General features: G+C 37.1%; 1 protein-coding gene across 6 annotated transcripts in view; it reads left to right on the forward strand.

The window, feature by feature from the left end:
* Nucleotides 1–71: 71 nt before the first annotated feature.
* HIPK3 (homeodomain interacting protein kinase 3) overlaps nt 72–13,929 on the forward strand; it is a 96,125-nt gene continuing 82,267 nt past the window's right edge. For 2 of the 6 annotated variants that reach the window (XM_023738158.1, XM_023738168.1), the window contains exon 1: nt 72–516. The gene's annotated coding sequence lies outside the window, so the exon portion shown is untranslated. Of the gene's footprint in view, nt 517–915; nt 1,357–13,929 lie in introns of those variants that run through there. The other 4 variants (XM_023738181.1, XM_023738189.1, XM_004369772.2 and 1 more) reach the window with 4 other exon arrangements.

The raw sequence follows: 13,929 nt of genomic DNA on the forward strand, positions 1-13,929 counted from the left end.
GCCCGCGGCAGCTGCCTCCGTGACGACTGCCGGCAACGCGGCGACCTGAGGAGACCAAGCCGCGGGCCCCGCCGTCACCGCCTCTCCCGGCTGTCTTCCTGCCCCTCCTCTCCCGACAGGGGCGTCAGGAATGGGCCCCAACGGCCACGGGCCCCGCTCGCTGAGCTGTCCGTAGGCCCCAGCCGCCGGAGGCTGGCCGGGCGGCCTTTCACCACCCCTCGCCCCATCCAAGCCGACCCCACCCCAAATCCTTGGGAAGGAAGATGAGGGAGACGGGCCCAACGCTCAGCAGCCAGAGCAGCAGCAGTAGCAGCGGTCGGGGGAGGGTGTTTCGCCGTTTCCTCTTAGCCGCCAGGACAAGATGGCAGCGGCCGCGGAGAGGGGCTGAGCCCGGGCTGGGTGGTGCCGCCTGCTGAAGCGTCTGGCTCCCTGTCCCCGGCACGGCCCCGCACCCCACCCCGGACATGCTCAGGGTTGCGGCCGCCCGAAGAAGGGAGAGCTCGGGCCTCTAGGAAGGTAAGGGACTAGGGCGAGAGGCGCCCCCACCCTAGGGCGGGGGACCAACTCGGTCTGCGGAGCCTGCGGGCGGCTCACCATCCGGCCCATCATCGTTGGGACCCCGGCCTGGCCTGACCTCCCTGGAGTGGCCAGCACCCGCCGCGCGTCCTGCCTCCCCCTCAGTATCCCCAGCGCTTGCGTGGTCCCCGTCCCCACCCCCCACTGACCCCCGTCGTGTGGCCCAGTTCGGGCGGCTCCCGCTCGGCCGGTTCGTGCCAGGCCAGAGGCTGCCAGGCGCTGGGGCCGCGCTTGGTTCGTGCGCGCGGTGTCGCAGCCTCCGGGAAACCACGCTTGGGCCGGGCCAGGCGGCCCCGGCCTCCCCACTGCCAGGGTTGCGCAACGGCTCTTCCCAGCAACCGAAGTTTTGTTTAGTCCCACAGGGGGCCTCTCTTCCCTTATCCCAGCCCTAGGCCGTAACTACGGATACCCCTTTTATTTCATTAAGGGGAACAAAAACACACGCACGCACGCACGCAACTTGAGCGCCCCAGCCGATGGCCGCGTCCCCAGCTTTGGGCCCCCGTCACCAGCGTCGCAGAGCGGCGGGTTTGGAGGGTGTCAACTCCGGGGACGTGAGTGCGTGTGATTGTTGGGCTGGAGAAATGTGATCCGCGGCTCGGCGTCCCCTCGCCGCGGCTGGAGGAAGGCGTGGCGGCCGCGCGGCGGGGCTGTTGCCGGCTTGTCTTGTTACGGTGGCGGCCGCCCGCTTCCCTTCGCCGCACTGGGAGAACTCGCAGAAAGACTTCGATGAGAATTTGTCTGTTTTCCTGTCGGGAGGGAGACGGCTGTTTTAAAATGGTATGTGGCTCTCGGCGAAGCCTCTTGTTTCCCAGTCTTACTTCTGCTTGAGGAATTGCGCTGAAGGGTGTGTACATAAATTACCTTGGACCTGTTACTGAGTAGTCGCTGCGCGTTCAGTCGCTGAACCGTGTTTTCACAAGCTCTTGCTGCCCTGTTAGGGAATTTATTTTTCCACCTGTCAGTTTGCTGCTTCTAAGTATAAGGAACTCCTTTTAGCAACAGCAGAGTTTTTCAGATTACCGTCCAGTATACAGGGAAAGCTTATTGTTGGTTCTGTTGTCAACTATATTTTGATGTTTCTCTGATACAGGGGCGGAAAAGTTAGCTGGTAAACCAGTCTGTGTTTGTGCTTATGCGTACTGCCTTTTAATTGTGTGGCTGATTTTTTTTTTTTTTCTTCTTCTTTTAGGTATTTGCCTGTTAGGTGTAGCTTGTGAAGTGGAAGTTTTTATATTAAAATCATTTCAGTTTATTTCAAAGGTTTAATTGCTTGGTGCTTTAATTTTTTTAAGAGGTCCTCATTTTGATCAAACTTTTGATGAAAACTTCTGAGCAGGACCAGTGGGTTTTGTTTTGTTTTCCCGATTAAAACATTTTAATCCTACATTGTCAGAATTAATTTTTCAGAAGTTGGGCAAATTTCACCATATGTTTGATAAGTCTAGGTTCTGCTTATGTTTGCAAGTGCAGTGCTAATTTTATACAATGAGCAAAGATAAGGGTTTGGTAGGTCATGATTAAGCTTAGTATTTTCAGTAAACAAAATACGACTGACCTTTTTTTTAAAAAAAGTCTTACGGTTTTATTGATTACCTTATGTCTTCATGCGTATTAAGAGGAATTAAAATGTAACCAACAAAATAAAGTTCTTTATTTTTAAATCAACAAGGTATTTCTTAGTATATTTATGGCTGTGTTCATAAGGTGTAGGGAACTATTGTTTATGAAATATAATGCTCAACCTATTTGAGCTTTGTTTTCCTCTTTTGTTTTTGAAACTTAATTGTTTTTAATTTTTGTGAACATAGAAGTGTGCTAAAATATTTGAGATTTTTTTGGACTTTTTTTTTTTTTACTTAATGAAAAATTGAATAAGATTTTAGTTTGCTTCTGTTTTTTTTTTTTTGTTTACTATAGGGAATATATTTTCGAAAAAATGTGTGAAGAACCTTAGATTAAAACTGTGTTTGAGAAAGGTAAGATGAGCTTGAAATCTAGAACAGAAATGGCCGTTAAATGTTTCAAATTTATATTTGGACATTGCTGACTAGCTAAACATGCATATTAGGCAAGCAGATCATAATGTGGTGAGCCAGTCTTAGCTTATTGTCATAATACCTTTTTCATTGAACTAGTCATTTTCTTTCTTATAAACCAGTCATTGACTTTTGGGCATGGGGTTTTAGAGTCACGTTAAAGTGGGTGGTTTCTATGAGATAGTTCTTGTAAACATGCTTGAAAAGAAGCTTTAGATCATACTGTTTTAATTTTTTTGGATGTTCTGTCATGGGATACCATAAAATGGGCAAATTACAGTGGTAAGTTGGTGTGGCAAGTATGGCATGGGCACATAGATATTTATGCTTAATGCAAGGTGTTGGAAGCCTTTATTTTTCTTGCCACTTTAAAAAGCAACAGCTGTCAAATGAACTTTTTGATTTTTTGATTTAAATATTTGATAAGTGAACACTGAAATATGGAAAGGAGAAAGGGGAAAATGTAAATTTTAGAAGGCTGGAATACCATTTTCCAAACCTGATTCACATCCTTTGAATGGAATACTTGTTATTTTCCATTTCAATTTTAGAATGACTGTTACTCTGGTAACTTAAGAAGTTAACTTTATTTTGTCAGGTAAGAGGAGTTAATTTTCTTAATATTCTGTTCTCATTGCAGCAGTTCACCAAGCATGAGTATATGGTAGACAAGAATTTAATTAGTGATGGCTGATTCAACCGTATAAAAATGTAGTTTCTATTGCAGCTTCATGTTTGAGTTTGGAGATGAAAAAATGGCATGACAATGTTTAGATTTAAGGATTTTCTAAAGGAACTTTGAAAAATTTCCATGTTTAAAATACCCTCCTCCAGAAGTTGTTATTGCTGTCTCCTAACTATCAGAGGATACAAAATAACTTCCTGTATGATTATATTGTTGCTTTCAAAATAAATATTAATGTTGTAAAATTTCTGGATTGCAGCTGTCCTAATTTCTTAGTGTCTGAAGTTGAGATGTCCAATGTGGGATGTTTAACTTGGAAGTTACTTCTAAAGACAGACTCCTAGAGCTTTGTTAAAATGGAGGAATATGTCAGTGTGTTTATTTTTTTTTGAAAGCTCCTCCCCTCCCTCCCACCCCCCATAACTGGGATGTGGTGGTGTTTCTCTCTGTGGAAAGCCTTTGTATGGGCTTTCCCTGTGTATCTGACACAAATGAAGTCTGAAGGAATTATTTTAAATATCCTTATTGGTTCTGGACCCAGCTGCTTAAAAAATGTATCTTGTGTAGTACCTTTAAGCACCTAATATAAGTTGAATAGGGATATATATTTACAGTAGACGTTTTAAATCAGTGGAGGTTTTTACGATAGCAGGGCACTTTATGTGGCTGATTTTAGGAAGTATAATCCATTTCTCTTGGTTGACTTGGTATAATTAAGAGTGGTTTTGGGAAAAAAAACTTGATATTAGTGTGGTGCTTCTGTAACTTTGTCTAGGTTTTTAGTGGCTGTTAGGACCAAGATAGAGTAGATATTTGGAGGATGTATGTTATACATTTTACATTTAAGCGTTGGTCAAATTAGACCTTGAGCTTTTTAGCAGATCAGGCTGTTCTTGTCAGTTGATATCTGGGCCATATTTCACTACACAGAGGCAACACTGCCTTGACTCTGAAACACACCACTGTTATGCCACGGACCTAGAGCCTCTGCTCTTACTACTTATATGGAAATTTAAAAAATTTGAGGAGTATTGAAAATATTATGTTTCTGGGGTGGCGTTTGTGGTCCGGAATTCCCTGGCTGGTGCAAGTGGTTAATACAGTCACCTGCTGACTGAAAGGTTGGAAATTTGAGCCTATCCAAAGGTGCCTTGGAAGAAAGACTTGGCAATCTACTTCTAAAAAATCAGTCGTTGAAAACCCCGTGGAGCATAGTTCTACTCTGACATACATGGGGTCACCATGAGTTGGAATCAACTGATGGCAGCTGGTTTTATTTGTGGTCCTGGCCTGGTTTGGGGATAGCTAACTCATTAAGCAGATTTCTTTTGTCTTTTGTGTTTGGTAGTTAATACCAAGTCAGTACTTTAGAAACCTTTCTTTTTCCAGCACAAAGTCTTTGAAGTGAAACAAACCAAGGACATTGTTTTTGACCTTGAATGTATTTTGTTTACTTGAACCAAACATTTTCTTAATTTTCTAAAAGAGTGTGAATTTTTCCCTCCTGTGGGAGATTGAGTGGAAGGGAAGGTAGTGGAGGGGGTAAAGTAGGGGAAACTGGACAGTAGTAGGAGGAAGAGTTTGATTTAATTGGATTTGGTAGACTAAGAAACCTATTTTGATTTAAATGCTCACATTGCTAGAGACCAGAGTTCACTTAGTTATAAAGTCAGTGAAAAATTGCAGTAGCTTGGGGGAAAGATTAAGAATAAGTCAGTGACACCTGATAAATGATCAGTCTTGTGAAATAACATCTCTGTTTATCATTCTTCAGTTTTTAAATCCCATTGTTTTTGTTTTGTTTTGTTTTTCTCTTGCCTCTCTCTTTGTGTCTTCTTCAATCTGAAAGGCTTTTCCTTAATGTAGAATTTAGGGAAGATAAACTTTGTATACGATGTGTTAGGAAATGTCTTATAAATTACAGGCCTAACCTGAAATGAGAAGTATGAAGAGCATAAAAAAACCTGTTGCCATCAAGTTGATTCTGACTCATAGCGAGCCTATAGGACAGAGTAGAACTGCCCCATAGGGTTTCCAAGGAGCACCTGGTGGATTCAAACTGCTGACCTTTTGGTCAGCAACTGTAGCTCTTAACCACTACGCCACCAGCGTTTCCAGTGAAGAGCATAGAAGTTATTATTGCTATTAAAATGAGTTTGATTAACAAGTTTTTTTTTCCAGTTTTTGAGGATCCTTAAAAATAAAACTAAGGGACCGTGACATATGAATTTAAGTTTTCAAACTATATGAATTAAAACCCAGACTTCTCTGATATCTGTCACACAGTCCGTTTTACCTTCTTCTGAGATAGACATCTCTTTTTTAAAAGATTAGATTTCCAGATACACTTTTACCTTAACATTTTCCCTTTTGCTGACTTTTTTTTTTTTTTAAATATTACACTTAAAAGAAGTAAAGATTTAATTTATAGAGAATAATAAAAGGAAATGTGGAATTTTGCTCCTTCAAGTTGTACTTTTTTTTCTTTAAATAAGGATCTAAGTTATAAGAGACTAATTCTTTAACATTGTTCTTGGTTACATTAAAATTAAGGCTTGGCAGGGCTGGTCAGATATAATTCCTTTTTATTTTGCATAATTGTTTATGCTGGAACACTTTTTTCTAATGGAAAAAAATTGTTTAGGTTTTGATATATATTGAAATATATAGATGAATGGGATATGAGTCACTCCTTTTTAAATTTTGTAGCCATATTTGATTACATATGACCTACCAAGAAAATTATCTTTAAGGTTTGATAGAAAATATAAAACTTGTCTGTATTTGACTAGCCAGTAATTCCATTTTAGAAAAAAAATTTAAAAAGTATTTGATTTGCTAAAAACACTTGTGTTAACTTCAAATTCTTTAATTTACCCCTACTTTGTTGTATATTATTAATAAATTTATACAAAATATTTTGCAGTTTTCTAAGGAAAATAGTAAGCTTTGAAAAAATTGCAGAAATAACTTGCTTACAAGATGTTTCCTACCCCTACTGAGTAGTTATTTAAAAGCTTAAAAATTTCATTTGTGTAAGTTTCAACTGTGTGTTATCTGCCTAATAATACAAAAAGAGTCTTGTAGGTTTGGTAAACTATATGACTTTAGGTATATAATACTACAGTTTTAAATAGTTTATAAAGTAGATAGAGTAATAACATATTGTAAATTGAACCTGACTTTCTAGAGACATTTCTTGCAAAGTATAATTTAAATAAATACGTCTGAGGGCTTTAAATATGTACTTGATTACAACTTCTATTTAAATTAAATAGGGTATAGTGACATAAAGTCACAATGGAAATTACAGGTTATGCAGCTATATGGCCTGTAGCTATGATGCTGTGCTTTCCCACATTCTTAAAATAAAACAAATACATTTTGGGCCAACTTGTAATCAGATAGCTTCAGTGGAGACAGTACAAGTGTCTCTTCTGTTTAATAATTGTAGTTTTGTATTTTAAATTAGAGAAGTATTGAGTCCAAAAATATTGGATTTTTAATCTCTGTTTAGTATACTTTAAATATTTTGTTGTAGTTGGATCACAGACTCTGGTAACAAATAAATGAACTCTTACTACAGCAGATAATGCAGTGATAAAATTTTTGTATGAAAATTATTTTTTCTAGTGGATATTTGAGTGTCCACTAAGTGCAAGGCACTGTGCTGTGAATGAGGAGAGTAAGATGTGGTCTGAAATTGACTAAGTACTGTGAATTTTATTTTATATTTGTATATGTATACCTGACTAGGAAAACATTGCCTACTAAAAATGATGATTTAAATTTAGCATATTTAAGTTTTTTTTTTTTTTTTAATTGTACTTCAGGTGAAGGCTTACAGAACAAATAGTTTCTCATGAAACAGTAGTGCACCTATTGTTTTATGACATTGGTTAACTACCCCACAACATGTCAACCCTCTAACTTCTCAACATTTTCTTTTGGTGAAAATACACATAGCCAAAGATACACCATTTCAAAAATTTCTACATGCACAGTTCAGTGACATTGACTACGCTCTTCCAATTGTGCTGTTATTCTCACTTAAGATGAAGGCTTACAGAACAAAATAGTTTCTCATTTAACAGTTACTACAAATGTTGCCCTATGACAATGGTTAACAATCTCACAACACATCAACAGTATCCTTACTCAACCTTGCGTTCCCTATCACCAGCTTCCTTGTCCCCTTCTGGCCCTTCTCACTGGACTCCTGTACGTCGTTAGTCTCATTTGGTTTTACGGGGCTGTCTACTCCCAGGCTGAATAGGTTTGCCTTTTCTAGCTATATTCCCTTTCTCCTAAATTTGGAATGCACAGCCCTCCAAACCCCTCATTCTTTGCTAACCTGTGGGAAGAAAATAGGAGGTGAAAACAGGGTATAGGCAGAATCCTACTTTGTTTTTTTTTTGGTAGAATCATATTTTAAAGTACTTCTAGTAAGTTTTGAATTTTGAAATTGCTAGCCATAATTTATTTGAAACCACCACATAGAAAGGATATAATTTTTGTACTTATGTAAATTAGAAGTGTATTTATTTAACTTAGAGTCCTTAAAAGCAAAGGTATGCCAAAGGGCAAGTATTATTTTGCATTTTTCCTATTGTAGATAATACCATATTCTTAATGACATTTACGATTTGGTAACTTTTTGGTATTTTATACATGTGTATTTTAAAATTGAATTCTGTATGGAAACTTACTTAGGATGTTTGGGACTATAAAATAGTTGGTTTACCAATAACTTTTGAGTAGAAAATGGAAACCCTGGTGACGTAGTGGTTAAGAGCTATGGCTGCTAATCAAAAGATCGGCAGTTCGAATCCACTAGGCACTCCTTGGAAACCCTACGGGGCAGTTCTGCTCTGTCCTGTAGGGTCGCTGTGGATCGGAATGGACTTGATGGCAATGGGTTTGGTTTTTTGGGTTGAGTAGAAAATAGTTGGAGTGTTTGCCTTGTCAGTTGCCCTGTCTAAGCCTAATGTGGCATTTCTGAAAGTATTTGTAGAGTCTAGTCTGTAATTTGTACTGTTTCTTTAAAGTATCTCATATTGGAAGGGTATCTCCAGCTTGAAATTATTTCCCATTAATTTAATTGAAAGAGAATGAAATACTTCAATTCATAACTTATTAAAAGTCAACTCTGGTACATTTTGGGGAAAGGTTACATTTAAAAATATGAAATAACATCTGAACTGTTCTTTCAGGTCAGGGTTTTATATCCCCTAAAATGCGTAATAGACATTATGGAATCAAATATAGTATTATTACCATAAAAATATTTAAATCTAGGCATGCTACACTGTACATATGTACCTTAATCAAAGAATAGCATCTTTATTGAATAGCTTGTTGTGCCTGACCAAGTGCTTGTGAATGTGTCACATACACATTTGACTTCTCAAAGCCCTTCTTTCTCTACTTCCACATCCTTTACTTCTAGCAGTTGAGTCTGCTTCCTTCACAGGGGTCAATAGACATGAACTTCCTCCAGATTTCCAACTCTCTGCTTCTGAACTTGGAGTCCCTGGGTTGGCAAACCATTAAGTGCTCAACTAGTAGCCGATAGGTTGGCAGTTCAAACCCACCCAGAGGAGCCTCGGAAGACAAGCCTGGCAGTCTGCTTTTGAAAGGTCACAGCCTTGAAAAGCCTATGGAGTGCAGTTCTGACATACATGGGTTCACCATGAGCTGTAATCGACTCTACAGCAACTAACAATACCACCACCACTTTGTGTTTTTGCTCCTTTCTCAAGGGAAGAAGCATTTCTCCTCTCTAAGAGTATCACATATTTTTGATTGTGGATTTCATCCTGAATTGTATTTTTCAGCATCTTGAGCCTGTTTTGTAGCTTCAAGTTCCCTTTTTTTGTTGGCTGGTTTTCTTTGGCCTTTTAACATGCTCAGGGATCCCATCTCTGGGCTCTTAAGCAGGCATCTTTTAATTGTGCTTCCTGCAGCCTATGCCCTTATCTTTGTTTTTCTTCCAAACTTTTAAAATGCATATCTACCCTCCACTTGGATTTCTGTTTAATTCTTAGATCTTGGCAGTATGGCTCTGTACATGCTACTCTGTACATGCTACTCTAGTGAAATTAATGTTATTAATCTCCCCAGCAACTTCCCAATTATTAAATCTAGTGGCCTGATTTTGGTCTTTAACATTTCTTATTTCCTTGTAGCCTTTGACATGGCTGGCTACCTTGCTCCAAAGTGGTTTCTGGGACACATAGTTTGTGAATCTCATTCAGGAGCCTTTCCTACCTCTTCCTATTGTAGTTTTCTTTTATCTTAGTTTACACACTCCTCCAGAGGATCACATCCATTTCTATAGTTTACTAATCAATTCTGAGCACTCTACCTGTGTTTCCAACTGCCTGTTGAACCTCTCCGTATTTTTCCCCCACAGGTACTTCAAACTGATTGCCAAATCTATTCCTTTTTCTGTATTCCCTATCTAGTATGCTCACCTAAATTTTTACTTCTATTTTAGTTTGTTTGTTTGAAACTTTAAATCTTAAACTATTTGTTTCTGGTGGGTGGCATTAAAAACAAAGAAACAAGAACAACAAACAGTACAACTGTGTTTTGCAAAGCATAATTTGGCAGTATATACCAAGTCACCTTTCTGTAAATCCATAGTAAGAAAATTAAGAACATACAACAAGCTATTTATATGAAAATGTTTACCATAACTTTATATGAGTAGTGAAAAAAACCTGGAAAAAAAAGTGGTCCAGCAAAGGGAGAATATTATGCTATTGTTGGGTGCCATTGAGTTGATTCTGACTCAGTGACCCTGTGTAACAGAGTAGAACTACCCCATAGGGTTTTCTTGGTTGTAATCTTTACAGAAGCAGATTGCCAGGTCTTTCTTCCATGGAGCTTACCTGTCAACCTTTTGGTTAGCAGGTGAGTGCTTAACCGTTTACGCTACCAAGGCTCCTTAAAGGGGAGAATAGTTAAGTAAATTATGATATATGCATATGGTGGAATATTATGCTACTATTCAGGTCCCTGGGTGGTGTGAATAGTTTGCACTTGATTACTAATCAAAAGGTTGGTGGTTTGAACTCATCCATCAGTGCCATGGAAGAAAGGTCTGTTGATCTGCTTCCGTAAAGATTAGGGTCAAGAAAACCCTATGAACTTCATTTCTACTCTGTAACACATGGGGTTGCCTAAGTCGGAGTTGACTTCATGGCAACAGGTTTTTTTTTTTTAAAGTCAAAATAATAGTTAAGATAGTCTATAAGAGAATAAATGAGCATATCAAGTTATATCATGATTGTAAGTTTATAATAAGATCTACATTAAAATGACTGAAAAGAAATAGCTTTTTTTCTGTTTTGTAAATTTTATAGTAATTGAATAATTTAAAAATACTTGCTATACTGTAATTCCACCTATTCCTGGAGTGAACAATGTGTATCTTTTCATGTTTTTATGGCAAAATATGTTAAGTTTCACATGTTAGGCTAGTCTACCTTTTCTATCAGTCTGATTCCAGGTAGTCATGCTGGCTTCATGGTAATTTTTACCCATTTAGTTTGCAAGGTTGCTATGAATGAGTAATATTTTAAGTGTTAACATAGTAAATATTTTGTAAAATGATTGTTTTGGCATATTCATCATGTGTAATTAATATGTAATTATTATTTTCATATTTGAGATTCTATCTAGGCTTCTTTTGCAAATGCCTGAAAAATGACATGAGCTCAATTTTGGTCAATTAAAAAATTTCATTTACCATTTGAGAATAAATTTCTCATCAGTAAACTATAACTACTTTGCATCTGTTTTCAATCAAATGATTTATCATGTTTTTCTTTATTCTCTTCTATGGGACCAATAGATAACCTTAATTTTTAACCTTAAGGTGTATTAAGTATTAGTTACTTACGCAGTTTTCAAACTGAATTTCTTAATTATCTTTTTCACTTTTTATATGGTGACAGCAATTTTTTTTAATCCTTTCAGCCAGATAAATCTGAAGAAATAAATCTTTAGAATTGTTATAATTTTGATAACATAAAATTTTATAGTATATATATTAACAGTGTGACTTTTCATACTAGCATAAAAAGAAATTCTCAGTTTTTCTGTGGGGCTTGCAGTGGAAGGAAGAAGTATTTATGTTGTGAGCCTTGTTAAGTCCATCTAAATCTGCATAGTTTTAGTGCACAGCTTATCGCAAGCAAGCCATCAATGTGTCCCTTAACAAAGTTAATAATTAGAGGTAGTTAGAGCCCTAATAGATTTCAAAGAATTCAGTGCCCTTTCCTTGAAGGTACTGTTTTGAGAAACTGCTTGTTTTTCCCTGTAGGTCCATGACTTAAATTGTTCTTTAGCTTGTTCTGGCTTTCCTGAGGAAACCTGTTGTAAATCCCTGCCCTGTCCCCATCTTCAAGTTTGTCATGAGAATAAGAAAGAAATCTTTATTTTTCTTAACACATTCTCATTTCTGTTTCTCCCATTCTTTCTGACTTGATACCGTAGGTCAAATTTTCCTGAAGCTTAGGATTTCCTGAGACCATTGTGAGTGGCCATCCTCAGTTGAGCAGATACATATGATAGTTAACCTTTGAAATTTAAAAAATAGAGTATTTCTACATTAGATTTTTAAAATTGCTTCCTTAAATTATTGAAAAAGGACGTTTATTTGAAGTGGCATGTCTGGCAACTAATTAATGTGTTGAGTAGAGAAGAGAGCATATTGTTAAAAAACAAACTTTGAATTCAGCAGTGTAGATCACATTGGGAACCTGTTGGATCTTAAAAGAATTTGGAAGGTACAGATAGTTGACTTTTCTTGTTTATTTTTTCAAACTTGAAAATGACTTACATAAAGATTTTTCAAAACTACTGTAATCAAGTTTATGCAGCTGTAAATATTTGTCTTGACAGCTCCTCCAAATGCAAAACTGTCTACTATTTGTGTGTGTGTGTGTGTGTGTGTGTGTGTGTGGGTGGGTGGGTGTTCTCATTTCACTGGTTTTTAGAATTTTAACTCTTGTACTATATATTATTCTGGAGTGATCTCTTTCAGATGTGAATGTAGAATATTGTACTATTAGAAATATAAAATGAGAGTCTTCAGGTTGTTTAAGGTAGCCCATATATTTGAAAAGTTTTGTGGAACTTGACTTTGATTCTGTAAGCGTTCATTTAGAATATTGAATCATCATCTCTTATAAAAAGTCTTCATTTGCCAGCAGAAATTCTTCTTCCTTTATATTGATGTATCAGTAGTGGCATTTGATTAAATTATTAATCTAGGATTCAACTTCATCTGTTGATTTAAATTGTTATTTTAGAGGTAGATTAGTTTAGGTAAGGATCATTTGACCTTTGCCTTTGATATTTATCTTTTCCTGGAAGTTAGTTACATGGATTTCTATAAGAAAAGTTTCTTGGTGGTTCTTTTGGGACAGGTTTTTCTATAAAGTAGAGAAGTAATGCATTTGCCTTTCTATTGAGAGAGTTGTTTGTAACCCAAATTTATAAAACTGTTCATCTTTTCTAATAGTCCATTGATAGGTATTGGTCATTGTATGAAGGATTTAAATCAAAAATTTTCTTTTGTACTTAAGTTTTATAAACTAGATTTGAATTGTTAATCTTAAAATTTACTTCAGGGAGGAGAGAGATGAACTTTTTTTTTTTTTAATCTTTAGTCAGCCTGTCAGTATTTCCATTTCTGATTTTATGTAGTTGTAACAAAATCTAGAAAATCATAAACTTTCATAAGCGTAGTTCTTACATACTGTTCTGAATTAACTCTTTAGTAGCCTTTCTAAAGATTTGTACAGTTGGCAGGGTGATTCCTAGCAGCTTTGAAATGTCCAACAGGTCATTTTCTGTTCCAAAAGTTGGAACATTTTGCTAAGTCAGATGAAGCTTGTTATTTAGCATGCTGATTTGTGTGATAGTCAACACATTCTCTAGATGCTTTGTTCACAGTACTGCTGGAAAATATCCAAGACTTTAGTATATTCAAATGTTTTTGTAGGCACCTCAGACAGCAGGCTTAGTTTATGAAGCGTTACAATATGTGATGGTTTATTTATGTAAAGATGTTTATTATGTGAAATGCTTTAGCGTAAGTGATTTTTCTGCTGGTAAAAGAAACTGTTAATGATAAAAGTATTTAAAATATTGGAACTTAATTGGCCAATATAGAGTTAAACTCACTAACTGCTTACGCTAAAATTTTATTTTCTAATATATGCTGCCTTTTATTTCTAAGAAGATGTTATTTTGTCTTTTATAAGTGTCTTTGGACAAAAAATTGAGAAACGAAACAGAAAGTGTGACTAAAAATCTCGTTTTATTGTTTGAATACTGCTGATTATGTAGTTCCATTTTTATCCGTAGAGCCTTATATACACTAGTACTATGGTTCTCTGTCTTTTCAGGAATGAAGAGTCCTTTTTATTGTCAAAAAAATTGGATCACATAATGAAATTCAACTTTTTCTTCTCTATTGATTGAAGAAATTATAGTGACCAAAAACTACTATGAATTAACTAATACTTTTTTTTTGTATTTTATTGTACTTCAGGTGAAGGCTTACAGAACAAATAGTTTCTCATGAAACAGTAGTACACATGTTGTTTTATG

This window comes from Trichechus manatus, unplaced genomic scaffold (genome assembly GCF_000243295.1).
Source record: "Trichechus manatus latirostris isolate Lorelei unplaced genomic scaffold, TriManLat1.0 scaffold00006, whole genome shotgun sequence".
Taxonomy (NCBI): domain Eukaryota; kingdom Metazoa; phylum Chordata; class Mammalia; order Sirenia; family Trichechidae; genus Trichechus; species Trichechus manatus.